The sequence below is a fragment of the Heptranchias perlo genome, chromosome 1, assembly GCF_035084215.1.
Source record: "Heptranchias perlo isolate sHepPer1 chromosome 1, sHepPer1.hap1, whole genome shotgun sequence".
In the NCBI taxonomy this organism is placed as follows: domain Eukaryota; kingdom Metazoa; phylum Chordata; class Chondrichthyes; order Hexanchiformes; family Hexanchidae; genus Heptranchias; species Heptranchias perlo.
This window is the reverse complement of record NC_090325.1, coordinates 118,730,617-118,757,623: the sequence shown is the minus strand read 5'-3', so window position 1 is coordinate 118,757,623 and position 27,007 is coordinate 118,730,617. Positions and strand designations below refer to the sequence as shown.

The 27,007-nt window shown below is 43.3% G+C and overlaps 1 protein-coding gene across 4 annotated transcripts in view; it reads right to left on the bottom strand.

Annotated features, from left to right (window-relative positions):
• Positions 1–27,007, bottom strand: part of rasgef1ba (RasGEF domain family, member 1Ba) — a 230,758-nt gene that overhangs the window by 77,384 nt on the left and 126,367 nt on the right. The window contains exon 1 of one of the 4 annotated variants that reach the window (XM_067990593.1): positions 3,842–4,091. The exons of the other annotated variants lie outside the window; for them this stretch is intronic. The gene's annotated coding sequence lies outside the window, so the exon portion shown is untranslated. Of the gene's footprint in view, positions 1–3,841; positions 4,092–27,007 lie in introns of those variants that run through there. 4 annotated transcript variants of the gene reach the window in all.

The following is a 27,007-nucleotide window of genomic DNA, read 5'->3' as shown; positions in this document are numbered from 1 at the left end:
CATAGGGGCCAGGAAGGAAGTTGGGTGGTCAGCAGTTTGGTGGAATTAAGATCAAGGGAGCAGGAGGTGGGTCTCATGGTCAAGATGAGCTCAGAGAGGGCATGATGGGAGATAGGAGAGAAACTAGAGAAAATGCGAATTCAGGGCTAGGGGAGGGGGGAGCCTTAGGTGAAGTTTGGCTTGGTGGCCTAGGGGAAGGGAGGGAAGTAGCAGAGGCAGCTGAATGAATGGTCTCAATCTTAGTGACAAAGAAATCCATGAGCTCCTCGCACTTGTTGGAGGTGAGGGTGGAGGAGGCAGGGGAGAAGGGTTTAAGAAGACGGTTTGTAGTGGAAAAGAGAAGCCAGGGGTTATCTTTGCATTCCAGAATGATCCTGGAATAGTGAGCAGTTTTGACGGAGGAGAGCAGGTCCCGATAGGGCTTTATATAGTCCAGCCAAATTTGGCGATGAATGGGTAAACCAGTTGTCCGCCATAAATTTTCAAGTCTGCATCCCTTGGACTTAAGGGAGTGGAGATGAGGGCCGTACTGGGGGGATGACCAGGGTGAGAGAGAATAATGGTTTTATTGGGGACAAGGTCATCAAAGGTGGAAATTAGGGTGTGATTGAGCAGATCGGTAGCTGCAGAAATGTTATGGTGAGTGGAGGGCCAAAGGCTAGACAGTTGGGAATTTGAAACTGCTGTTGTAAGTGACTTGGGGGAGAATTTTTTCCAGGTGCAAACACAGAAGGAAGTGGGGTTGGGAGGACAAAGGGGGATGTGTTTGGAGATGGATACAAGGAAGTGATCAGAGATAGCCTTATCCATGATGAGTTGAGATGAAGGTTGAAATGTCAATAGCCTGGTAACTCACTGTAAAAATAACTGGCTCCTGATATCATCTGCAATGGATCTCTCTACAAGAACCTGTATTCTCTGTGCATACCAAAGGAATCTGGATAGGTTGGGAAGGTAGGTCGATGAAGGGCAAATAGCATTTAATGCATACAAAGCTAGTTAATGAGACTAGGGGATGGAAGTAAACAGTGGGAATATAAACTAAATGGTTTTAACCTACAGGACCCAAGGAATTAGGTGTTGGGGAGGTACTGGTAAGATAACTCATTGAAATCAACAGTGCAGTGTGCAGCATCAGTGAAGGAAGCTAATCTGTTCTTGGTATGTATAGCCAAAGGGATATAACGCAAATCCCAGAGGTGACAATGAGTCTGTACAAGGTACTGGTATGGTTGCAGCTGGAATACTGTGTACAGTCCTGGACACTGTACTACAGCAAGGATATTCATATATTGCTGGCAGTACAGAAAAGTGCAACCCCATTAATAACTAGTCTAAGGCATCTGATCTATGATGAGAGGTTGAAGAGGCTGGGATTGTTTACTACGGAGAAAAGAAAGCTCTGGGGAGATATTATTCAAGTAGCCAAGGCACTTAAAGGAGTAGATAAATTGAACCCGTATTCAAGATTGCCACAAACTCTAGAACCAGGATCAAACTTAGCAGAAGGAAGACGCACAGACAGTTTAGATTTAACTACTTTCCACAAAGGATGGTGAACGTGCTGAATAGACTGCCCAAGGAGGCAGTAACGGCCATTTATAGGAAAATTGGATAGATACTTGAGGTATTTTTCTTAGACCAGCGAGATGGACTGCAGAGTATTTTCCAATGCTGTACTTTCCTGTGTGATCGATTAGTTTTACCTGTCTCTGTGATTGATTAGTTTTCCTTGGAATAAAACCAGGATTTTTTTTAACCCTGTGGTCTGCCACCAGAAACCTGTGTGCAGAGTGAATCAGAAAACCTTCCACCTTCCACTAGCCTTGGGATCTGCAATCAGCATTTTTTTAAAATCCCTTTTAATATGCATTCACTGATGTCATATATTATAGCATACACATCAAAATTTATTTGATTCACGGTCTCTGAGACTATTAACAACAAGTTGCATTTATATAGCTCCTTTAACTTAGGAAAACATCCCAAGGTGCTTCATATTATTAAATCATAAGGATCTTTATATTATCACAAATATAAATGACAGTCATTTGGTTTAAATATATGCAAAAGAGAGTTAAAGGAAGGAACATCATGGAAAGATACAGATGACTTACAACTTCTTACAATTTATAATATTATTCAAATCTCAAATATGTTATTGCATTTCACTCTTTTCCAGTTGTCTATTACATAATGCTTAAATATAATTGAATTCAATGATATTGGTAAACAGAAAATAAAAAGGTGCATGGGAGTACCAGAAACTACAGATACAAAACTCAAGCAGTCTATACAATTAGTAGAACCCTGGAGTATGTAACAGCCCATGGCATGCTCCCAGCCTTCTTTAATTATATGTCAAATATACACAGACTTTAACTTCCACTCGTAACCTTTAGTATTCAAATTTACAGTTTAAATGAAGTTTTTATTACCAATAAGAAATTTTGTTGTTCCAGTTCATATCTTGAGTTAATTTCCGCTATGCGTGGTTTACATTGTATCTCCTGGGTTAGGCCATACATATTTGTAATGGCAAGAAGGATGGGTATTATTGACAAACTAATGCACAAGACGTAATATACCTGTTGATTGTAATACACCAGAGTGGTGGGAAATTCCTGCCACATTGCTTTACCACTGTATTCATTACTCATAATGTTTATTAACTCTTAAAATACTGGCCTCAGCATTTGTTGTATTTTGTTCATTCAACAGAAGGAATATTTGCATTTATTTAGCATCTTATCATATTACTCAGTCACATTCCAAAATGCTTCACATACAATGAATTACTTTGAAAGAGTACAGTTGCTGTTGTTATGTGGCCAAATGTGGCAAATATTTTACACACAGCAAGATCCTAGAAAGAAATGAGATGAATGAACAGTTAATTTGTTTTTGGGTGGTGGTTAAGTAAGAAATGTTGGGCAGTACACCAGGAAAACTTCCTGCTCTTCTTCAAATAGTGCAGTAGGTTCTTTAATATCCACCAAACAGGCAGGGTTTCAGTTTCACGCCTGATCCAAAGGATAGCACCTCTGACAATGCAACACTCCCTTAGTACTGCATTGGAGCGGCAGCCTAGAATAAGTGCTCATTTGAACCCACAGCCCTCTGAATTAGAGGCAAAAGTGCTATCAACTGAACCAAGCTGACGCAGAAGAGCAGAGAAATAAATATGTTATGCAGAAAATCATAAACCACACCTGCAATTTGTACTATAGTGTTTGCAATCCATAATTAATCAAGACCTGGCATCTGTTGTGTTTTTGAATTGATTTTGATTATTTTCTGTTACGATATTTATGTTAAGTGCATGCAGTTTAGATTTTTTTCCCCCTACGATATTTATGTTAAGTGCATGCAGTTTAGATTTTTTTCTCCCACTACTTGTCCTGAACTCATTCTGCTGCCTTTTAAACAAACACATATCTTGAAGTTGTATAACTTGTTATTATGTCACTCCAAAACAAAACAGTAAATATTACACATCGGGAGGAGACACATATTGACTCTTTTCTGGTCTGCGCATTAAAAGATACAACTGTTGCTGGGCAATCTGTCTTGGCGAGTGCCCTTGTGTCTGATCTGCTATAATGCAAGCATCGGACAAGAAGCTCCCGGTAAGCTTGTAATCAATTTTATGTGCATCCTGCCCTTGTTGCTAAGCTTTCCTTTCAATACACACTAATTGCACACAGCTAAGTGATCATTTTAATCATCAACCAGGTCCACTCCTCAGCTTTACTGCACACAAAATAAAACAGAAAAATCAGCCTAACAGAGATTACTTGGAACCTATTTCATTGAGTCCTAGAAAGAAAAAGAAACATACCTTCAGGAAATGTACAACTATGATCAACGAAGAATGTCACAGAAAGCAAATTTCAAGACTCCAAGTAAAGGGGGCAGGAAACCAATGTTTTATTTCGTGCAGGCAGAGCCCGTTCCACTACTGTCATTGATTATCTCCCGACTTCTTGTAATTCAGAGCACCAGTTCACAGCAGAACTTTCACTTTCAGCTTCACAAATAGCCACAACCAGCCTTCACTGAGCACAGCACACTGCGACTCCTGTTGTTTTTGTTCAATGCACATATGCCTGCTCCAGGCTTCCACCCACTTGAATGACACACAAGCGTTCAAATGAAGTGAGTGGCCCTGGAGTATGCAGAAGCCAGCCTCCTAAAGGATGTAAGCATTTTTGCAAAGTAGGAGCACAACTGCTCCTGCACTCAATGGTTCCCGAAGGTTATTATATTTATACAGCTGTAATCCTTTTGAGGGCTGCTGTAGCTTGTTTGTACTAAAATAATCTTTTTTTAAAAATTAGTCCAAAGAATATTGAGAATTAAGCATTGTTCAGTGACTGTATTTTTCTTGATGTGGAGATGCCGGTGATGGACTGGGGTTGACAATTGTAAACAATTTTACAACACCAAGTTATAGTCCAGCAATTTTATTTTAAATTCACAAGCTTTCGGAGGCTTCCTCCTTCGTCAGGTGAACGATGTGATTTTTTCACATCGTTCACCCGACGAAGGAGGAAGCCTCCGAAAGCTTGTGAATTTAAAATAAAATTGCTGGACTATAACTTGGTGTTGTAAAATTGTTTACAATTGTATTTTTCTTACTTTGCACAGAATGGGTTTTCTATATAGAACTTGGCATTTCTATAGCACCTTAAATGTAGAAAACACCCCAAGGCGGTTCACAGAGGGAGGACAAAAATATAAATAAAATAGATAAAGGGAGTGGACATTTAGTAAAAGGAGAGTTAGGAGAGGTGGTCAAAAAGGTAGGATTTGACAAGGTTTATAAAGATGGAGAGAAATGCCTAGAGATAGAGGGGTTTAGGGAGAGAGTTCCAGAGAGTAGAACTGAGGCAGCTGAGGGCTTTGCCACCAATAATGGGGTGAAGTGAGGGGGGTGTACAAAAGTCAGGTGATCAAAGGGTCTGGAATGAGATACAAGGCTGGAGGAGTTTGCAGAGATATGGTGGGGTGAGGCCATGGAGGGGTTTGAAGATAAGGGCGAGAATTTTTAGGGATCCAGTGTAGCTCAGTGAGGGCAGGGATAATGAGTCAGACTGCAGGACAGCATTAAGGCAGCTGAGTTTTGGGCGAATTGCAGTTTATCGGAGCAGGAGGATGGGATGCCAGCAAGAAAGATCAGGCCTAATTTTCATGAAGGGATATATTTTCATCTTCATTTCATTTCAGGCCAGGAGAGCAATATTGATTACTATGTGTAATGCAACCTATAAACACTATACATAGTAATTCTTAATTACTATGTATAATTTCTACAGGTGCCTTTACACCATAGGAGTGCAACTGACTGCAGACGTTCAAGACTCCCTCCGTAGGCTGCCCTCCATAGTGTAAACATGTCCAGGTCTGAGGAATCAGTGGCATCGTGCACCCACCAAAACATGGATACAAAAGCTGAGCTCAGAGCCCCTATAGAGACCGACTCCCCCAAAGCAGGAGAGTGGCTCATGAGCATTGCTGTACTGAAACTGTTTGAAGTATAAACGCAAATCCAAAAACACTTTATGATTGTGAGCTCAGAGGAGAAGATCTCCACAGTTTCTCCCCCTCCAGCACTGGCCCTGCTTTTACTGATGTAATATGGCCCCTCAAACGCTACATTGTAATAATACTATATTCCTTGAGAATAATGCTCAGCTAATCTGCCCAGCATGAATTTGAAATAAAGCAACAACAGTACTTTTTCAAGAAACCTAAGTAAACTGCAAATAAGCAATAACATTTCTGTGTGACTACAAAGTTTTTTGTGCTGGAGTTGCTGTTCCCCCCTTTTTGTTAGGCAAACTGCGTGACATGCGTACAAATCCCACCTGACAGACCGTGAAAATCACCCTGTGAAAGGCAGTAATTTAGCTATTGACAGACTCCCATTTACTCTGACATCTGCCAGTTCTCTTCAACACTTGAATAAGCATTAAGACATTAAGCTGCACGTACACATGCTCACTTTCAAGTTAGACAGTGACTTTCCTTGACAAACCTTCAAAGTTCAGTCCATAAACCATGTTTTACTAGTATCGCCATCTAAAGCATCCATCTTTTTTCTAATGTATATCATTTCTGAAGTCTCCAGGAATTATTTTATTGTTTGCAACAAAACTCAAAACTATTTCAGGCCATTAACATTCCCCTTTCAAATAAACAGCTGGGAACTCAGGATTTCAGCATGGTTATAACAAAAGAAATGCAAATATGGGATTTTAAAGCACTGTTCCCTCACAAAGAAACAGCATAGGATTTTGGACCTTTCCTGCAGGATTCTATTCGAGACATAAGGGACCAGCCAATCATTATTAACCTGGCAGGTGGGGGTTGGCATTTTGATGGGGCGAGTAGAAAAAGTAGAGATGGTGGGGTAAGGGTTCAAAAGAGTTTTAAAGGAAAGTTGGGGTGAAAGAAAGTTTAAGTGGGTGATTTTTTGCTTAGTGAAAGGTCCAAAATTCCCTCTAGGTTAATAATGACTGCTGTCTATTAAAGATCTTAAAGGATCCTAAAGCAGGAAATACCTTGTAAAAGGCTTTCAAATGTGTTTCTGGATGTTTCATTCAAAATATAGCATTAAACAAAAACTGACTAAAGGGCATTCAGACAAGACATATTACCTCAATACAATACCCTAGGAGCCCTGATCTCAGTTTACTGAGTATTAGATCCAAGTTAGCTTCAAGAAAATTTATGATTGTACACACATAGATACTACTTTAAGTTTCTCTTATGTTTTAGTAGTTCAATTGCTTGTATCACATTACCCGTTACATCCCTCCCCACCCCCACCACCACAACCTAGTGAGGTCCAGAGTTCTGTGTGAAAGAAACTCTTCCTCATATTTCAGGCAGAGAAGTCGAAGGTTGACCTTGTATCTTGCTGACCTACTCAGCATGGGTTTGATGCCTAGCACTTCAGAAGGAGTCAGTTCATAACTGATTTATGTCAGCATTTCAGTACACCAGAGCAAGCTTTGCTAGGTAACTTGAAGCCACCATGAAAGTCCAAAGTCAAAACATTCAAAGAGATTTCAAAGCTTGCAGGGAAATCAGATGCCAGTTAACTCCGGACTTCACTCATCTCTTTTGTTACTTTTATGGTGTTGCAAAACAGACTCGTCCTCAATTTTAAACACACGGCAGTATGGGGGGTAAGATCATCCTGAGGTTTTCCCGCTCGTCCTCCATAACTTGGGCGGAAGAACCGCAAAAATCCTATTAAAAACAGTTATGGTGGACATGTGGGAGAACCCCTAACTAAATTAAAAAAGGAAAAAATAAGCAAGAACAAATTAATGAAAAAGCTTGTATTTGAAATGTAGTCACTGTTGTTTTGTAGGTAACCGCAGCAGTTAATTTGCACACAGCAAGGTCCCACATACAGCAAATGAGATAAATGGCCAGTTAATCTGTTTTTTGGTGGCATTTGTTGAGGGAGGAATGTTGGTCAGGACACCGGGAGATAGCCCTGTTCTTCTTCAAATAGTGCCATGGGATTTCTTGCATATACCTAAACAGGTAGACTAAGCCTCAGATTAGCATCTCATCAAAAAGACTGCGCCTCTGCCAATGCAGCACTCCCTCAGTACTGCAACGTCAGCCTGGATTATGTGTTCAAGTCCAGGAGCGCAGCTTGAAGCCATGACCTTCTGGCTACTCGTGTTATGGATATTAGACTTAAATTATTTTTGAAAAATGGAACTCTGCTTTCCTCCATGAATATGCAAGTACTCTCTCAAATGTCTTATATGTAAGTTCATAATTAAATGGTGGTTCATTGTCCATCTGTGCCAACCATCAGCATTTGATAATGACTGGTGGCTCTGTTTGTGTGTCAGTGTGTGATGGCAAATATTACCCCAGACTAGTCCACTCTTTCTGCACCGTTACTCCTGCCAAAATCCCGTTGCTAATTGAAGTGATCTTGACTGCTGTACGAGCGAATTCTTATGAGAACAGGAAACAGCACCCACGATGTGCAGCAGCCAGAACCATTTGCATTAGCAACAGCAATCAAATGGAAGTGGCGATGAGAGAGAGGGAAGGGGGGAAATGAATGGCAATGAATAGAGGCATAGGATTGTAGTGAAGGTGAGGGTGAAGGGAGAAATTAAGGGGCCAAGGAGGGCCTTCGACTTCTCTGCCTGAAATATGACGAAGAGTTTCTTTCACACAGAACTCTGGACCTCACTAGATTGTGGCGGTGGGGAGGGGAGGGATATAATGGGTAATGTGATGGAACAGAAGAGGGAAAAGAGTAAATGAAGAGAAGAGAGAAGATAGCTAAAACTTGGAGTGGCACTTTGGCATGAGGAGAAATAAGAGTGCCAGCATTCACTAACAGGGAGTAGAGAGGAAGACTGCCATCTGGAACTGAAGGGTGGGAGGAGCATCAGTTTGAACTGAGTGTCACCTTGGAAGCTGGGATTGTTCTTTGAGCAGAAAAGGTTAAGGGGAGATTTAATAGAAATGTTCAAAATTATGAAGGGTTTTGATAGAGTAAATAAGGAGAAACTGTTTCCATTGGCTGGAGGGTCAGTAACCAGAAGACACAAATTTAAGATAATTGGCAAAAGAACCAGTGGGGAGATGAGGAGAATTATGTTTGCATAGCGAGTTGTTATGATCTGGAATTCAGTGCCTGAAAGGACGGTGGAAACTGATTCAAAAGTAACTTTCAAAAGGGAATTGGATATATACTTGAAAAGGAGGCATTTGTAGGGCTATGGGGAAAGAGCAGGGAATTGAGACTAAAAGGATAGCTCTTTCAAAGAACTAGCATGGACACGAAGGGGCAAATGGCCTCCTTCTGTGATGTACAATTGTATGAATCTATGACCTGAGTTGGAAGAGGAGAAGAAATCCAGTTTGAATTGAAGAGGGAAGGGGAGAAGCATGCTAGAATAAACAGGAAGGATTGGAGGAGCAGAAATTGGCTCTGTAAAAGGGTGTGGAGTTTGATGGGGTACAGTTGTCTCTTTGAATTGGGTCTGGAGAAGATAGTCACCAGATAGCCTTTGTGAACTGGATATGGGAGAGTGACTGTTGAGGTAACTCTTGGGAAGTGATGATTTAGTTCGTCTGTTGAAAATCCAAACAACACTTTTTTTCCCCCCTTTTTTTAGATTAAGACTCTATCAACTGTGATAGACCTCCCCCCAACCCTCCGAGAAGCACCACCAATTTTATGCCTTCAACATTTGTATGTTTTTGTAATTTTTTTCCTCCATTACAAGTGATGGAATTTTGTTATATGCACAGCAATGCCCATGTAAAATATTTGCTTTAACTGCCAAAGGCTTATAATCAGGACTGTTCTTGAGTTGTCAGTGTTTTGGGGGTTGTGTCAGCTTTTGTGAAGCTGTTGGTCAACTTTTGTTAGTTTTCTAGGTTGTCTTGTAGCCACTTTATATCACATCGCTTTTGCTGAGAACGGCCTTGACTTGAATGCGAAGAGTAAGGAAGAGCAGCACTGGATGTTGACATTAAGGAAAGTCCATTGGAAGAAACTTAAAGGTCCATGCAATTTATAAGTAAAAATACATTATAAAATCTTGCCACAAGGTGGCTGGCGAACCTGATTGGGCCTATCATCATCACCGCATTTGCAAGGCTGGGTGCACAACCATTAAATTTGTCCATTTATATCACCTGTTAATCATTACCTCCAGTTAAGGAGTAAGGGGTACTGAGAACACAGCTGGAGCATAGAAACATGCCTCCATTCTCACCTTTAGAATTGCAAAAAGAATGGCAGGTCTAATCAGAAGGCCAGCGAGGATTTAAAAGAATACATTGGAAATACACTTTTGATTTTAAGTTATGCAACAATGTATATAATCAGACAAATGCTTGAGAGCAAGACCATTGGAGAGCCTTATCCTGGAGTATTTCTTTAATTTGACTCTGTCTGCTTGCAATGGAGGAAAATGATCAAACTAACTCAGTACCAATAGACCAAATTAACTCTGAGACTGTGTTCAGATGGAGTCTTACAGAAACATGCCTATAGGCAGTTTAATAGAATTACTTGATGGAAATAAAATCACAAAGATTTACATCCTCATCTCGTAACAGCACAGCACAACAGGCACATTGATTAAGAAATACAGAATATTCAACGTGATAATGGGGGGCAGCAAAATAAACTTATTAAAATAAACAAAAAATGTTACAGTTTGAGTTAGGCCACATTATAAAATGGTGCAGAATAAGTTAGACAAGTACAAAGCACACAGATTGGCATCTGTACATAGCCGCTATTTAGCGTGTGCAAAATAATTCTACAATGGTGCGACTAGAGCCAAAAATTCTAAACATTGATCAAAAACTCCCATTCTCGGAAAGGATAGGATGTGAGAAATGAGTAGAAGCTGAGACTGTCCTTTGTCATTCCTTTGGGTGTTGAATATACTGCATTACCCTTTCAACTGAATTAGGTCACTGATGGGTCAGTGCAAAGCTAAGGTACTTTCTAACATTTCTCAATAGCCTACTTCCCTGAGGAGCCCTATAAAGTCATTAGTATGTGTTAGTCTCCATTGTGAATATACTTCTCACCCACCCCAGTAGAAGAAATATGGGGAACTACTGCAAAATGTGGCATACAGGCACAAAACATCTGCACAGGAAAAAAGAAATAAAGAAACACAGTATTGTATCTCCTGTGCAGAATAAAGATGATTCTGTCTACCTTGCCTGCTGGCACTCTCGAACCTAGCTTGTTTCTGGAGCACCAATAGCAATGGACAAACTATTGTGTCCATGTGATCTTGTCACCCACAATCTTTAGGATTACAATTTTTGTTTTCTAATGACCTCCCCAGAGAGAGGATATAAAGACCTATAGAAATAAGATAAGTACAACTCGCATACAATATTATATATTGTATGTGAGTATATGGAGTAAATGCCATTTGTACAGGAATCAGTAACAGGAAACATCCCCCACCCATCCAATCATCTTCGTCTTCGTTGCTGTTGAGGAATTTGAACTTCAACAAGTAGGCATTTATAAATTCAAATTTATTGATTGATTCACTGATTATTGAATGTTAAGTCATGGTACATACAAAATTGATGGGCCATCAAGCCTGCCCCACACCACAGTGGCCGGACCATCACAGCTAAACACTTCTTCCCACCTCCACACCCCCCATCTCCCATCCACCCATGCAGCCATGTAATCTCCTGGGAGAGGCAAACAAAACAGATTGGGACATACATGGCTTCATTCTGGTGGCCATCTTACTTATATTTCTTACAGGTCTTCTAAGTGAACCAAAAAGGCACATTAATGTCTTACTAACCAAACATTACACATGTGCATGAGGGAGAAATAGGCCCGAAAAATGTGTAGGCTACGTTCCTGGCAGTTACGCCGGTATCATACCCACTGGTGCCCTCTAGCAGTGGCCCCGCTAGAGGGCATCAGTGGGAGGACATTCATTTGCATTAGGCTGGTGGCACCTGCAGCACCATGGGTGCATCACAGCCACCCACCTATTTATCCCATGCTGCCGGCCACCATCGAGGACCAAAGGAAGATGGAAGAGATATTGCTAAGATGGTGGAATGGGCAGAAAAGTGGTATCTGTCATTCCCTTGGTATAACTCCAATTTTCACTTCATCCAGTCAAGCAGTGTATATTTCAGTATATCTGGCTCCCAACTCAATTGGCCAACCATCACCAGATCTGGATGGACCATATCAACCTCTCCTCTGCCAAAACTGTCCACTATTCTAGGATTGTCCTAGAGAACAGAGATAGTCTACAACTTCTTTCCTCCACTACCATCCATCTCCTTAAAGCCGTCTCACCTGTCTCCTCCACCCTCACCTCCAACAAGTGCAAGAAGCTCACAGACGTCTTTGTCACCAAGATAAAGACCATCTGCACAGCTGCCTCTACTGCTTTCTCCCTAGTTCCCTAATCCACCAGGCCCAACTTCTACTCAGACCACCTCTGATCTAGCCCTGAACACCTGTCTCTCACTTGTTTTTCTCCCAACTCCCCCATGCTGTTTTCAAGCTCATCTTGTCCGTGAAACCCACCTTCTGCTCCATTGACCCCATGTCCACTAAACTGCTGACCACCCAATTCCCTTCCTGACCCCCATGCTGGCTGACATTGTAAATGGTTCCCTCCCTCAGGCAATGTCCCTCTCCCTTTCAAAACCACTAACCTCCTCAAATAATCACCTTCAACCCCTCTATAATTGCAAACTACTGTACTATTTCCAACCTCCCTTTCCCCACCAAAGTTATTGAACATTTTGTTGTCTCCCAGATCTGTGCCCATCTCTCTCGCAGCTCCCTGACTGACCCTCTCTAATCTGGTTTCCGCCCCTCCCACAGAATCATAATGGCCCTAACCAAAGTCACTGTGATCATGGTGCATTAGCCCACCTCAACTTTTATGCAGCATTTGAAACACTCAACCACATCATGCTGCACCAATGCCTTTCTCCACTGTCCAGCTCAGTGAGGCTGGCCTCACATGGTTACATTCTTTCTTATCTAATCATAGCCAAAGCATCTCCAGCAATGGCCTCTCTTCCTGCCCCCACACCCGTACCTCCCAAGTCCCCTGAGGATTGATCCTTGGCCACCTCCTTTTTCTCATCTATATGGTGACATCATCCTCAAACATGGGGTCAACTACTACATGGATGCTGATGACATCTAGCTCTACCTCTCCATCACTTCTCTCGGTTCCTCCACTGACCAATTTTTCCTTCCTTAATCCAGATGTACTGAGGACAATAATAGAGCCCATTCTGCCGCCCCAGCTGAGATCAGCGGACTCAGCACAGACCGAGAAACAAACCTGGGATGTTGCTGGTCTGTACAGCAAAGCTAATCACTGCCTTGAGCTGTGGAGCTATCAGGGTAGTTTATTTTTATTTAGTAAAAACAGTGTAAGTACCAACACAAGAAACAAAATTAAAGTATGAATTTGTTTGGATATTATTTTCAATCCAACTTGCCATGTTCCTGAGCTCTGGGCAAATGAATTTTCTTCCAACACTGTTGAAAGACAGCCAAGGATTCCTAGGGAATGCATTCCACTGAATCATAAATTTATCTGGCACTGCAAAGATTTCACAGAACAGCTATGTTCCCACAATATATAATATGGTGGAATGAAGTGCCCTAATTTAGCATGGAAGGCACTCAGAAGCAAGAGGAAAGTAACCTGTTGTTTCATTAAGCATTTAATTTTCCAAGTGACTATCTGTCACTTGGTTCAAACTGCATCACTCATCCAGTTAAACCTGTCAAAAGGCCACACCAGTTCATGCAGTGATTAACCCTTTAAGTACTAAAGAAGAGCATTCAAATGATCCCAAATCAAGATCCTCTGAATTTAAAATCCAATGTAAAGACGCTGAGGGGTACGGAGGGCAGAGAGACTTAGCAGTTGAAATACAATCTCCCTTGGCAACAACAACAACTTGCATTTGTATAGCGCCTTTATTGTAGTAAAACGTCCCAAGTTGCTTCACAGGAGCATTATTAAACAAAATTTGACACTGAGCCACATAAGAGGTTAGAAGGACAGGTGACCAAAAGCTTGGTCAAAGAGGTAGGTTTAATGGAGCGTCTTAAAGGAGAAGAGAGAGTTGGAGAGGTGAAGAGGTTTAGGGAGGGAATTCCAGAGCTTAGGGCCTAGGTTGCTGAAGGCACAGCCGCCAATAGTGGAGCAATTAAAATTGGCGATGCGCAAGAGGCAAGAATTGGAGGAGCGCAGAGATCTCGGAGGGTTGTAGGACTGGAGGAGGTTACAGAGATAGGGAGGGGCAAGGCCTTTGAGAAATTTGGAAACAAGGATGAGAATTTTAAAATCGAGGCGTTCCTGGACTGGGAGCCAATGTAGCTCAGAGAGCACAGGAGTGATGGGAGAAAGGGACTTGGTGCGAGTTAGGATACAGGCAGCAGGGTTTTGGATGATTTCAAGTTTATGGAGGGTGGTGATGAGAGGCCGGCCAGGAGAGCAGTGGAATAGTTGAGTCTAGAGGTAACAAAGGCATGGATGAGGGTTTCAGAAGCAGTTGAGCTGAGGCGGGCCGAGATGGGTGATGCTACGAAGTAAAAGTAGGTGGTTTTGGTGATGGAGCGGATATGTGGCTGGAAGTTAACAGTATCAGCTAACATGGGGGCCAGTGAGGGAAATTGGGTGGTCAGCAGTTTGGTGGGAATAGGGTCAAGGGATCAGGAGGTGGGACTCATGGTCAAGATGAGCTTGGAGAGAGCATGAGGGGAGAAAGGAGAGAACCTAGAGAAAAATGCAAGTTCAGGGCTAGGGCAGGGGGGAACCTTAGGGGAAGTTTGACTTGGTGGGCAAGGGGAAGGGAGGGAAGCAGCAGAGGCAGTGGTCTCAATCTTAGTGACAAAGAAGTCCATGAGCTCCTCGCACTTTTCGTTGGAGCTGAGGTTGGAGGGGGCAGGGAGAGGGGTTTAAGACGACGATTTTTGGTGGAGAAGAGAAACCAGGAGTTATCTTTTGCATTCCAGGATTATTTAGGAATAGTGAGCAGTTTTAGCAGAGGAGAGCACAACCTGATAGTGCTTTATATGATCCAGCCAGATTTGGCGATGAATGGATAAACCAGTTGTCCGCCATGAATGTTGAAGTCTGCGTCCCTTGGACTTAAGGAAGCAGACATGAGGGCCATACCAGGGAGAATGACCAGGGTGAGAGTCTAATGGTTTTAATAGGGACAAGGGCACCAAAGGTGGAGGTGAGGATATGATTGAGCAGATCGGTAGCTGCAGAAATGTCGTGGTGAATGGAGGGCCAAAGGTTAGACAGTTGAGAATTTGAAAGTGCCATTGTAAGTAACTTGGGGGAAAAATTCTTTCCAGGGATGGACACAGAAGGAATTGGTATTGGGAGGTGGAAGGGGGCTGTGGGTGGAGAGGGATAGAGGGAAATGACCAGAAATGGCCTTATCCGTGATTGACATAATGGGAGTAGAGAGGCCACGTGAGATAGCAAGGTCGAGGGAATGGCCATGAATATGGGTAGGGCAGTTTATATGGAGGGACAGATTAAGGGAGGATAGGAGGGCAGTGAACTCAGAGGAGAAAGAGCACGATGAGTTGAGATGGAGGTTGAAATTACCAAGGATAAGAAGTCGCTCGGCGCAGAGGCTGAGGGAGGAAAGCAGTGAAGATATCTCGGTGAGAAACTTGGTGTGGTACTTGGGTGGGCAGTAGAGGACGAGGATGTTAAAGGAGAGGTGAGAGGGTGAAATATGATGAGATGCTCAAAGGAAGAGAGGTTGCCAGAGGAGTAGGGGGACAGACCAAAGTCTGATTTGGTGATAAGGGCCACACCGCCATCGCGGCGGTCTGGGCGGGGCAAGTGGTGGAAGATATTGCCAGGTGGGGGGGCTTCATTAAGGGGGAAGGTGTCATCACCCGTCAGCCATGTTTCCGTCAAGGCCATGATGTCAATGCAATCATCCACAATAAGCTCATGGATGGCAAGGGCTTTGTTCACAAGTGATCGGACATTCTGGAGGGAGATGCGGAGAGGGGCAGTGATGGCTGATCCGCTGGCAGTGTCCTCGGAGTCAGCACTAGAAGGAGTGAGTGGGACAGGATGGAGATTGGCAAGATTAGTCCCTAGCGGGCTTGCTGGGTGTGGAAGTCGGTGAGAGAGTAGGATGGGGCAGTTGGGGTTGCTGCTCGTAAAGGAGGCAGCGATGAGTGCCTCACTGGGCACTTCGGAGGATGCCAAGAGAGGCACAGAGAGAAGCTGTAAGCTTATCTAAGAGGAAGGTCAAGGAGTGCTCAAGAGTTGGGGTAGGGATTTGGGGGGGCAGAGTACCCGAAAAGGGAGAAATGAAAGGATGCATGATGATAGGAAAGAGGAGCCTAGGAGGGGTAAAGAGGGGTAAGAAAAAAAGGTGAATAAAGGGTAAATAGAAGTGATGGGCTCAGGACCGGAGCACCAGCCAAAATGCGCACGCGAATGGACACAGGGAAACTCAAGTTACGTAGGCATGGTTACATAGCAAGATTGGGCTAGAAACGTCCTGGTAATAAATAGGAAAGAGATAGGAGACAGCCAAAGGTGAGGTGCCTGAAGATTGGAGGGTAGCAAATGTTGTGCCTTTGTTTAAGAAGGGCGGCAGGGAAAAGCCTGGGAACTACAGACCGGTGAGCCTAACATCTGTAGTGGGTAAGTTGTTCGAGGGTATTCTGAGAGATAGGATCTACAGGCATTTGGAGAGGCAGGGACTGATTAGGAACAGTCAGCATGGTTTTGTGAGAGGAAAATCATGTCTCACGAATTTGATTGAGTTTTTTGAAGGGGTAACCAAGAAGATAGATGAGGGCTGTGCAGTAGACGTGGTCTACATGGACTTTAGCAAAGCCTTTGACAAGGTACCGCATAGTAGGTTGTTACATAAGGTTAAACCTCACGGGATCCAAGGTGAGGTAGCCAATTGGATACAAAATTGGATTGACGGCAGAAGACAGAGGGTGGTTTTAGAGGGTTGCTTTTCAAACTGGAGGCCTGTGACCAGCGGTGTGCCTCAGGGATCGGTGCTGGGTCCGCTGTTATTTGTTATTTATATTAATGATTTGGATGAGAATTTAGGAGGCATGGTTAGTAAGTTTGCAGATGACACCAAGATTGGTGGCATTGTGGACAGTGAAGAAGGTTATCTAGGATTGCAACGGGATCTTGATAAACTGGGCCAGTGGGCCGATGAATGGCAGATGGAGTTTAATTTAGATAAATGTGAGGTGATGCATTTTGGTAGATCGAATCGGGCCAGGACCTACTCCGTTAATGGTAGGGCGTTGGGGAGAGTTATAGAACAAAGAGATCTGGGAGTACAGGTTCATAGCTCCTTGAAAGTGGAGTCACAGGTGGATAGGGTGGTGAAGAAGGCATTCAGCATGCTTGGTTTCATTGGTCAGAACATTGAATACAGGAGTTGGGATGTCTTGTTGAAGTTGTACAAGACATTAGTACGGCCACACTTGGAATACTGTGTACAGTGTCTGGTCACCCTATTATAGAAAGGATATTATTAAACTAGAAAGAGTGCAGAAAAGATTTACTAGGATGCTACCGGGACTTGATGGTTTGACTTATAGGGAGAGGTTGGATAGACTGAGACTTTTTTCCCTGGAGAGTAGGAGGTTGAGGGGTGATCTTATAGAAGTCTATAAAATAATGAGGGGCATAGATAAGGTAGATGGTCAAAATCTTTTCCCAAAGGTAGGGGAGTCTATAACGAGGGGGCATAGATTTAAGATGAGAGGGGAGAGATACAAAAGGGTCCAGAGGGGCAATTTTTTCACTCAAAGGGTGGTGAGTGTCTGGAACGAGCTGCCAGAGGCAGTAGTAGAGGCGGGTACAATTTTGTCTTTTAAAAAGCATTTGGACAGTTACATGGGTAAGATGGGTATAGAGGGATATGGGCCAAGTGCAGGCAATTGGGACTAGCTTAGTGGTATAAACTGGGCGACATGGACATGTTGGGCCGAAGGGCCTGTTTCCATGTTGTAAACTTCTATGATTCTATGATTATATGATTCTAGAAGGGAGTCCAAGGTTAAAGTCAGAGGTCCAGAAGGGAGATAAAGTTGACAAAGATAAGGTGGAGTCAGCTTGGTGCATCAACGAACTGATGTCCAGGTTCGGAGACAGGTGCGGAGGTGAGTGAGTCCAGAAGCTATCTAAAGGGTAGAATAATCGGAGGATGCACTGCAAGAGGTATTTCCATGGGAATGTGCCAGGAGGTATGCAGAATCAATCACTGGGCAGAAAAATGGTGGTGAAGTTGGAGGTCACTGTAAGATCCAGAAGTGGCGGAGAAATGCACTACGGCCCAGCAGAGTGAATTCCTGGCCAGGAACCACACTGTGGCAAAATAAAGCTGAAAAAGCAATAGGTCTATCACTATCCTCCTCACTGTTCATTACACTTCCCAGTTCTGTGTTATCTGCTGATTTGGAAATTGTGCCCTGTACACCCAAGTCCAAATCATTAACATATATCAAGAAAAGCAATGGTCATTGTACCGATCCCTGGGGAACACCACTGTATACCTTCTTCCAGTCTGAAAAACAACCGTTCACCACTACTCTCTGCTTCCTGTTACTTAGCCAACTTTGTATCCATGCTGCTCCTGCCTCCTTTATTCCACAGGCTTCAATCTTGATGACAAACCTATTATGCGGCACTTTATCAAACACCTTTTGAAAGTCCATATACACCATATCAACTGCATTGCCCTCATCTACCCTCTCTGTTACCTCACCAAAAAAATATTTTCAAGTTAGTTAAACATGATTTGCCTTTAACAAATCCATGCTGGCTTTCCCTAATCAATCCACACTTTTCCAAGTGACTGTTAATTCTGTTCCGGATTATCGTTTCTAAAAGTTTCCCCATCACCGAGGTTAAACTGACTGGCCTATAGTTGCTGGATTTATCCTTACACCCTTTTTTGAACAAGGGTGTAACATTTGCAATTCTCCAGTCCTCTGGCACCACCCCCATATCGAAGGATGTTTGGAAGATAATGGCCAGCACCTCCCCAATTTCCACCCTTTCTTCCCCAGAGAAGTCCAAGAGGAAATTTAATAGTAGGTTTTAAAATTATTAGGGGCTTTCATAAGGTGAATAGGGAAAGACCATCGGGGGAATGTTAACTCCTTTCTGCTCAGCAGAAACTGGGCAGGTGGGGGCGGCAGGCAGTTAAAAAGGAGCAGGTCAATCACCCGTTCTGTGGCGATTTTAACACTGCTATTTTTGGCGATGGATGAAGCGGCCACCTAAATCAGGCTGGAGCTGCATCCATGTATGTAAATCTGGCTCCCATTCTGTCATTAGGAGCCCGATGGCTTTTTAACCACAGGCTGAGCTAGGCACCCACCACGGCCACCTCACTCAGTGAAAACTGCTCTGTAGAGGCCACGAAAGGTAAGCGTTAAACTTTTCTTTGTGGGATCAGGAGCCCCCCACCCCCTCTTCTTCCCACTCACGAGACCCTGCTGAAAGCCCCTCCCCACCACTTGCATTCCAGCAAGCAGGAGTGATTTTTTTTTAAGCCGGCTGCCAACAGCTGTCTCTTTCTGCTTGTTTCGGGCAGGCAGTTGGCCAGTGGAATGTATATGAGGCCTGGGAGTTAAAATAGCTCGGGCCTCAAACTGATGCCATTGACTCTCACCCCATTCCTCAACAACCCGAAACACGCTCCCAGTTAATTCCCGCCCCCCCCCCCCCCCATTTCTTCTAGTTGGGAAGTAGGTAACAAAGGAACAGCAATTTAAAATTGCTATTAGGGGCGTGAGGAATGAATTTTGGAAAAATATTTTTTACACAGAGTTATTAGAGCCTAGAATACTTTGTTACAGGGAGTAAATGAGGCAGAGACCATTGAATCTTTTTAAGAGAACAGAGATAAATATTTAAAGCAGAGGAAGATACATGGTTATGGGGAACAAGTACAGTAGTGGGATTCATTTTGGAATGCTTTAGCCAAGAGTCAGCATGGACCTAATGTGCTGCAAACTTCTATAGCTCGACATTAAGAATGTACTGGCCTATCAAGAAATAGCTATCCCTGTCCTAGCAGGGTCTGTTACAGTCCCCACAACTTACATCGTCCACAATTATCCCGGACAGCTGTTTATATCGGAAAAATGGTGCTAACCACGTTATTACCACAGGAATCAATTACAAAGGCGCCACTTAAAACATATTAAGCACGCTGGCTATTTCGTACAGTTCAATAAATACTTACCTGTATTTACTGATTTAAAAGCTCTGCTGATTTCAACCAAAATCAGGGCTTCGGGCAGTTTCAGTCAGCTGTTTGCATTGTTAGCAATTATGGGAGCCAGTCGGAAAGTGAAGACTTCAGGCAGCTTCAGAGTTATTTTGTTGCATTGCTTTTACGGTGCACCACTTATAGAAGGCAAATCGTATTGGTACAAACGCTCCCGCTATATGCAGTGGGGACTGTACTCAGACACGTGGTCAGATGAAAGCTCAAAAGGCAGTTTCACCTTTTTTTTAAATTCGCTCATGGGATGTGGGTGTCGCTGGCAAGGCCAGCATTTATTGCCCATCCCTAATTGCCCTGGAGAAGGTGGTGGTGAGCCACCTTCTTGAACTGCTGCAGTCCGTGTGGTGAAGGTTCTTTCTCAATGCTGTTAGGAAGGGAGTTCCAGGATTTTGACCCAGTGACGATGAAGGAACGGTGATATATTTCCAAGTCGGGATGGTGTGTGACTTGGAGGGGAACGTGCAGGTGGTGTTGTCCCCATGTGCCTGCTGCCCTTGTCCTTCTAGGTGGTAGAGGTCGCGGGTTTGGGGGGTGCTGTCGAAGAAGCCTTGATGAGTTGCAGCAGTGCATCCTGTGGATGGTGCACACTGCAGCCACAGTGTGCCGGTGGTGAAGGGAGTGAATGTTTAGGTTGGTGGATGGGGTACCAATCAAGTGGGCTGCTTTGTCCTGGATGGTGTCAAGCTTCTTGAGTGTTGTTGGAGCTTCAATTATCCAGGCAAGTGGACAGTATTCCATCACACTCCTGACTTGTGCCGTGTAGATGGTGCAAAGGCTTTGGGGAGTCAGGAGGTGAGTCACTCGCGGCAGAATACCCAGCCCCTGACCTGCTCTTGTAGCCACGGTATTTATGTGGCTGGTCCAGTTAAGTTTCTGATCAATGGTGACCCCCAGGATGTTGATGGTGGGGGTTTCAGCGATGGTAATGCCGTTGAATGTCAAGGGGAGGTGGTTAGACTCTCTCTTGTTGGAGATGGTAATTGCCTGGCATTTGTCTGGCACGAATGTTAATTGCCACTTATCAGCCCAAGCCTGGATGTTGTCCAGGTCTTGCTGCATGCGGGCACGGACTGCTTCATTATCTGAGGGGTTGCGAATGGAACTGAACACTGTGCAATCATCAGTGAACATCCCCATTTCTGACCTTATGTCGGAGGGAAGGTCATTGATAAAGCAGCTGAAGATGGTTGGGCCTAGGATACTGCCTTGAGGAACTCCTGCAGCAATGTCCTGGGGCTGAGATGATTGGCCTCCAACAATCACTACCATCTTCCTTTGTGCTAGGTATGACTCCAGCCACTGGAGAGCTTCACCTAACGAGCATGGGTAAGAATTACGATTTTGATTTCCAAAGAATACGCTGTATTAGTGTAAATAAATCTGCTTTATAATGTATCTATGGTTGCCAACTCTGGATGGGCGTATTCCTGGTGATTTCATCGCATAACCTCCCGCCTCCAGTCAAAACAGCCTTTTTCCCACTTCCAATATTTTTATGACTAATAAACAAAAGCAGTCAAAGAAAATTTAAAAAACACTCAATTTATTTAATGTCCCTGTGATTGTTCTCCCAGGTTGCTCGCAGCAGTGTCCAGACCATTAATCTTTAATTCCTGAAAACTCCAGGACAATCCTGGAAGGTTGGCAACCCACTGCATACTGCCAGTCCAGCAGTCGAGCATTGCTTCAAAATCTGAATCCTTATACCCCCATGTAAAGTAACAATTACCTCAGATTGCAGTAGGTAAGCTAATTCTCACCCATTTTTAATGAATCTCACTATTTTTGGCTGTTTTCAAATTTTACTTTGTTGTAAATACTAAAAAAAAGGATGAAAGTGGAAACTGCTCAAGTCACTCTCAAAACATATAAAGAAGAGATTTTACCGTCTAACGTCATACATTAATCTGGGGCAAGAATGAGGTTGAGTTTGGTTTAATGGCTCACGTGCCCAATAATTCACTAAAATCCATTTTTGAAACTGGCTAACCTCAGTTGCAGCAGGACATCAAATCAAATCGTCTCCTTCCCTGGACAGGTCAAGGACAAAGCACCCTGTACAGAGCACTTACAATTGGCAAAATGTAAAATACCTCCTATGCCTGTGATCAATTTTAAAGGTAATCTACTTTTGGGACCACAAGCTGAAAAGTGAAAATACTTTTAACATTCCAGGATGCAAAATCTAGCAATTAAATTGATTATTTTAATACAATGTATCCCTAAATTGAGTGCTGGGGATTATCATTAATTAATTCCTAAAACCTGTAGGCTGCGGAATAAGAAATAATGGATCTTTGGTATTTGAATTAATCTTTCGTCAATATAGATGTGAGTTCCTTTGATCTCATGATAGATTTGCTTAATCAGAATTAATTAAATTAAATTCTTTTACACTATAGAAGGCTACATGATTATGCAAATAGTCAGTTAATAATCCATGTATTAAAGGAGAAGCATTAGTGTAATGCTAAGGCACGTCATTACTACTCGTCCAATCTATGTGTTCAGAAAGAAACAAAATACAAGGAACACAAATATTTCCAAAAAAGGAAGCACTATTGATTTGTTATTTTACATAAGGTATTGTATACTGCAGAAAGTAACTCTGATTCCTACATACTACTGCTGATAGCCACGAGCCCAGGGCCAATGACTCACTAATTCATTGGGGTTAATTTTGACTTCGGGCTATAGTGTATAACAGATGAAATTGGATCAGCCACCCTTTATACATCTCTCCTAATTTTCATTTCCATTGAACTCAGGAGCCTCATTATTACGTGCAAATTTGCTTTTCTTCCCGCTCCCGCACCGTTACCTCTGGAGTCCCCCAGGGATCTATCCTTGCCCCCTCCTATTTCTCATCTACACGCTGCCCCTCGGTGACAACATTTGAAAACACATTGTCAGGTTCCACATGTACGCTGACGACACCCAGCTCTACCTCATCACCACCTCTCTTGACCCCTCCACTGCCTCTGATTTGTCACATTCCAGTACTGGATGAGCAAAAATTTCCTCCAACTAAATATTGGGAAGACCGAAGCCATTGTTTTCGGTCCTATCGCAAACTCCATTCCCTAGCCATCGACTCCATCCCTCTCCCTGGCCACTGCCTGAGGCTGAATCAGACCATTCACAACCTTGGTGTCCTATTTGACCCTGAGATGAGCTTCTGACTTCATACCCGCTTCGTCACCACATCCACCTACTTCCACCTTTTTTTTTATTTGTTCATGGGATGTGGGCATCGCTGGCAAGGCTGGCATTTATTGCCATCTCTAATTGCCCTTGAGAAGGTGGTGGTGAGCCGCCTTCTTGAACTGCTGCAGTCCGTGTGGTGAAGGTTCTCCCACAATGCTGTTAGGAAGGGAGTTCCAGGATTTTGACCCAGTGACGATGAAGGAACGGCGATATATTTCCAAGCCTACTTCCACCTCCGTAACATCGCCCGTCTCCGCCCTTGCCTCAGCTCATCTGCTGCTGAAGCCCTTATCTATGCCTTTTTTACCTCTAGAGTCGACTATTCCAATGCCTTCCTGGCCAGCATTGCACCTTGCACCTTCCACAAACTTGAGTTCATCCAAAACTCTGCTGCCTGTATCCTAACTCGCACCAAGTCCCATTCACCCATCACCCCTGTGCTCACTGACCTACATTTGTTGCCAGGCTCGCAACAACTCAATTTTAAAATTCTCATTCTTGTTTTCAAATCCCTCCATGGCCTCGTCTCTCCCTATCTCTGTAACCTCCTCCAGCCCTACAACCCTTCGAGATCTCTGCGCTCCTCCAATTCCTGCCTCTTGCGCATCCCCGATTTTAATCACTCCACCATTGGTGGCCGTGCTTTCAGCTACCTAGGCCCTAAGCTCTGGAATTCCCTCCGTAAACCTCTCTACCTCTCTCTCCTCCTTTAAGACGCTCCTTAAAACCTACCTCTTTGACCAAGCTTTTGCTCACCTGTCCTAATATCTCCTTATGTGGCTCAGTTTTGTTTGATCAAATTTTGTTTGATAATGCTCCTGTGAAGCACTGTGGGATGTTTTGCCACTTTAAAGGTGCTATATAAATGCAAGTTGTTGTTGTTGTATGGTGTCATTAGAACCCCAGTGGCATTTTAACTATGCTCATTTAAGCCTGTCAGAGAGGAAGCAGGCGCGCTCCTCCGGGCCCCACAGGGAAAGTTTGGGCCTCTGCTGCTCCAAGCACCTCCCCCCCGCTTCCCACCTGCATATCCCTGCTGAACCCAACCACCCTGTTACTTACCTGAGTGCCGGAGAACAGCCTAGAGGCTGCCCAATATTCGGCTACCATCAACCAGCCAGCTGCCTCTTTACACCCGTTTCGAGCGGATAACTGGCTGTATGTAAATGTGATCTGGGAGTCAAATTGATGACGTGGAGTGGGGGTTGACGTTCACCTCACTCCCTGCCCATCTGAAACCTGCCCCCAGTTAAAATCGTCCCCGGATGTCTCAAATAGAAAAATGTTTCATTTACCAGTGTCAATGAGCCTCACCTTGATCAACACAAAAAAAATCACCAAGTTTGTTTTAAAACTGCAGTACAGGATATTCCCGTCACATGCCACTGTACAGGGCTTAGTGCCAGGTAAAAGTTCACAAATGCAATGTTTCAAGTGTCACTCAAATAGTTTTTAAAATGCAGCCTTTGAATTCTCTTTGGTCAAGGATACTGATGATGGCATTTTGTCTCGGCAGCCCAAAGTACATTGACATTACACTACCAATCTCACACTAGCTTGAGAAAGTGTTGAATAAATTCTGCATCATCTCTGGATTGAGTGGAATGGCCACTTTAACACTTACTGTTAGTTACAGCTGCTTCCCTTTTATCTGTCTGCACACAAACCCATACCTCTTACAGCACAATGAATTTCCTTACTTAGTACCGTTATCCAGTGTGGTTGTGGAATAAATGTAACTATATGTAACACCCATGAGTATGCTTGCAGATTGACCTGCACATTATCACGGCATATAGTCAAGTCCCCCAGCTCTGAAAAGCTGAACATGATTTATGTAGGAACACATTAAATGCTGCATTTATCTTGCATAAGCCGAGCTATAACTGCATGTTAACAGGACTATTTCCAAGCATGTCCTGAATTTATTGCAAGTCTGACAACATCATCTGAATAAGGCCTGTGAGCATGACACATGTGTACATGATGAAGGGACTTCTATTAGCAAAGGTGGAAAAGGATTGATTATTGATCAGTCACTGAATGTTTCCAAGCGATGAGAAGCTGCTATCAACAAGGCTAATTAACTACAGGGATGCATCTCAAGGGTATTTGCTTATGGGATAAATTTTCATAGTTAACTCTTTCAGCACAGTGCTTTTGCACACTGTAAGAGCATGTCGTGAATTTAGGCTTGTGAAGTTTTGTACCTGGAATGCTAAAGACAAAGGATGGAAAATTCTGGGCCTGTAAATCAGTTGCGCCCCAGAATTCCTAATCCGCACTCATGGCACACAAAGTTCTGCACTAGTAGCGTTAAAGGCAAATATTCACCCCTATAATTCAAAACAAGTTATTTTAGCCTTGTATGGATCACTGGTGAGACCATATTTAGAATACTGTTTGACATTTTGGACATCCTACCTTCAAAAGGACATTGGTATGTTGGAGAGGTTTCACTGAAAAGTCTTACAGGTGATTTTGGACCTAGGGTTCTAAGGCATAGGAAGTGAATTTATGTGAGGGCTCTCCCATTTGTCCACTGTAACTTTGGTGTAAGAGCTGCGGAAAACCTGGAAAAACAGCGTAAACATCATTTGCACCGTTTTTCCAAGGCTCTCCCACTGCATATGACAGACAAGTGGGATAATCCCCACAGAAACTCACCCCCATGAACAGAAACTCGCAAAACTGAACTGATTCCCATTGGAATAAAAAATAATGGAGGGAATACATAATCCAGGTTTTTTAAAATGCCAAGCGGCATAAACGATGCAGATGCAAGCAGGTTATTTCATTTGAGCTGTGAGCACAAAACCAACAAGGCTGAAGCAAGACTAGAAATTAAAATATTTTCCCTCCCCTGCAGACTACTGGATGTGTGACAAAAATTCCCAGTAACAGCAGTTGACATAGTGTCATTTAGCTCCTTCAAAAAAAAAGCTTGATAAATATCTGGTTGGAAATGAGATTGAAGGTTTTAGCGATAATTCTAGGCTGAAGTAATCATATACATTATGGTTCCTGTGCTGCTGGGACCAGTGGGATGTTATCTGTGGGGGACAGGCAGCCAGGGTTGAATAAGAGATGTTCTGGAGTCAGGAGGTATTCAGACAGAATTGTCTTTCAGGGGATTAAATGGGTGGGGTCGAGTCTATAATAGTGTTGATTATACATGGCCTATGGAAGGAGCTGGATGATGGGCCAAATGGCCTCTTCTCATTGCATGCATTATTTTCTGGTAATACATAGTTCTTGTAGAGCATCAGCTGTGGCTCAGTTGGTAGCATTCTCACCTCTGAGTCAAAAGATTGTGAGTCCACAGTCCCTCTCCAGACACTTGAGCACAAAATCTAGGCTGACACTCCTGTGCAGTGCTGAGGGAGTGCTGCACTGTTGGAGGTCTTTCAGATGAGACGTTAAACCAAGGCCATCTCAGGTGAATGCAAAAAATCCCATAGCACTATTCATAAAAGAGCAAGAGAGTTCTCCATGGTGTCCTGGTCAATATTTAACCCAGTAAAAGAGATTATCTCAGTGCTGTTTGTGGGACCTTGCTTTGTGCAAATTGGCTGCAACGTTTCCTACATTACAACAGTGATTAAACTTCAAAATGTACTATATAAATGCAAGTGTTCTTTCCTTTTTACCATAATTTGTAAACATTATTTAAGTAAGCTCTTACATTTTGCACTATGCTGGATGAAAATTTGGCGTGAGTTATTCTTTTAAGTTTTTGTATCACAGATTCACTTCAAACACGTTTTGTATGTACTCATCCACTCTTTGCCCAATGCTCAGTTCCCAGGAGTAACAAAGAGGAATTGGGACTGCTTAAAGTCTCTGAACCCACAATGCTGCCCTGGGATTTCCTGGGCTTACATCACTTGGCTGGTGCCTGGGAGTAGGTGCAAGCACAGCTTAAGTACTG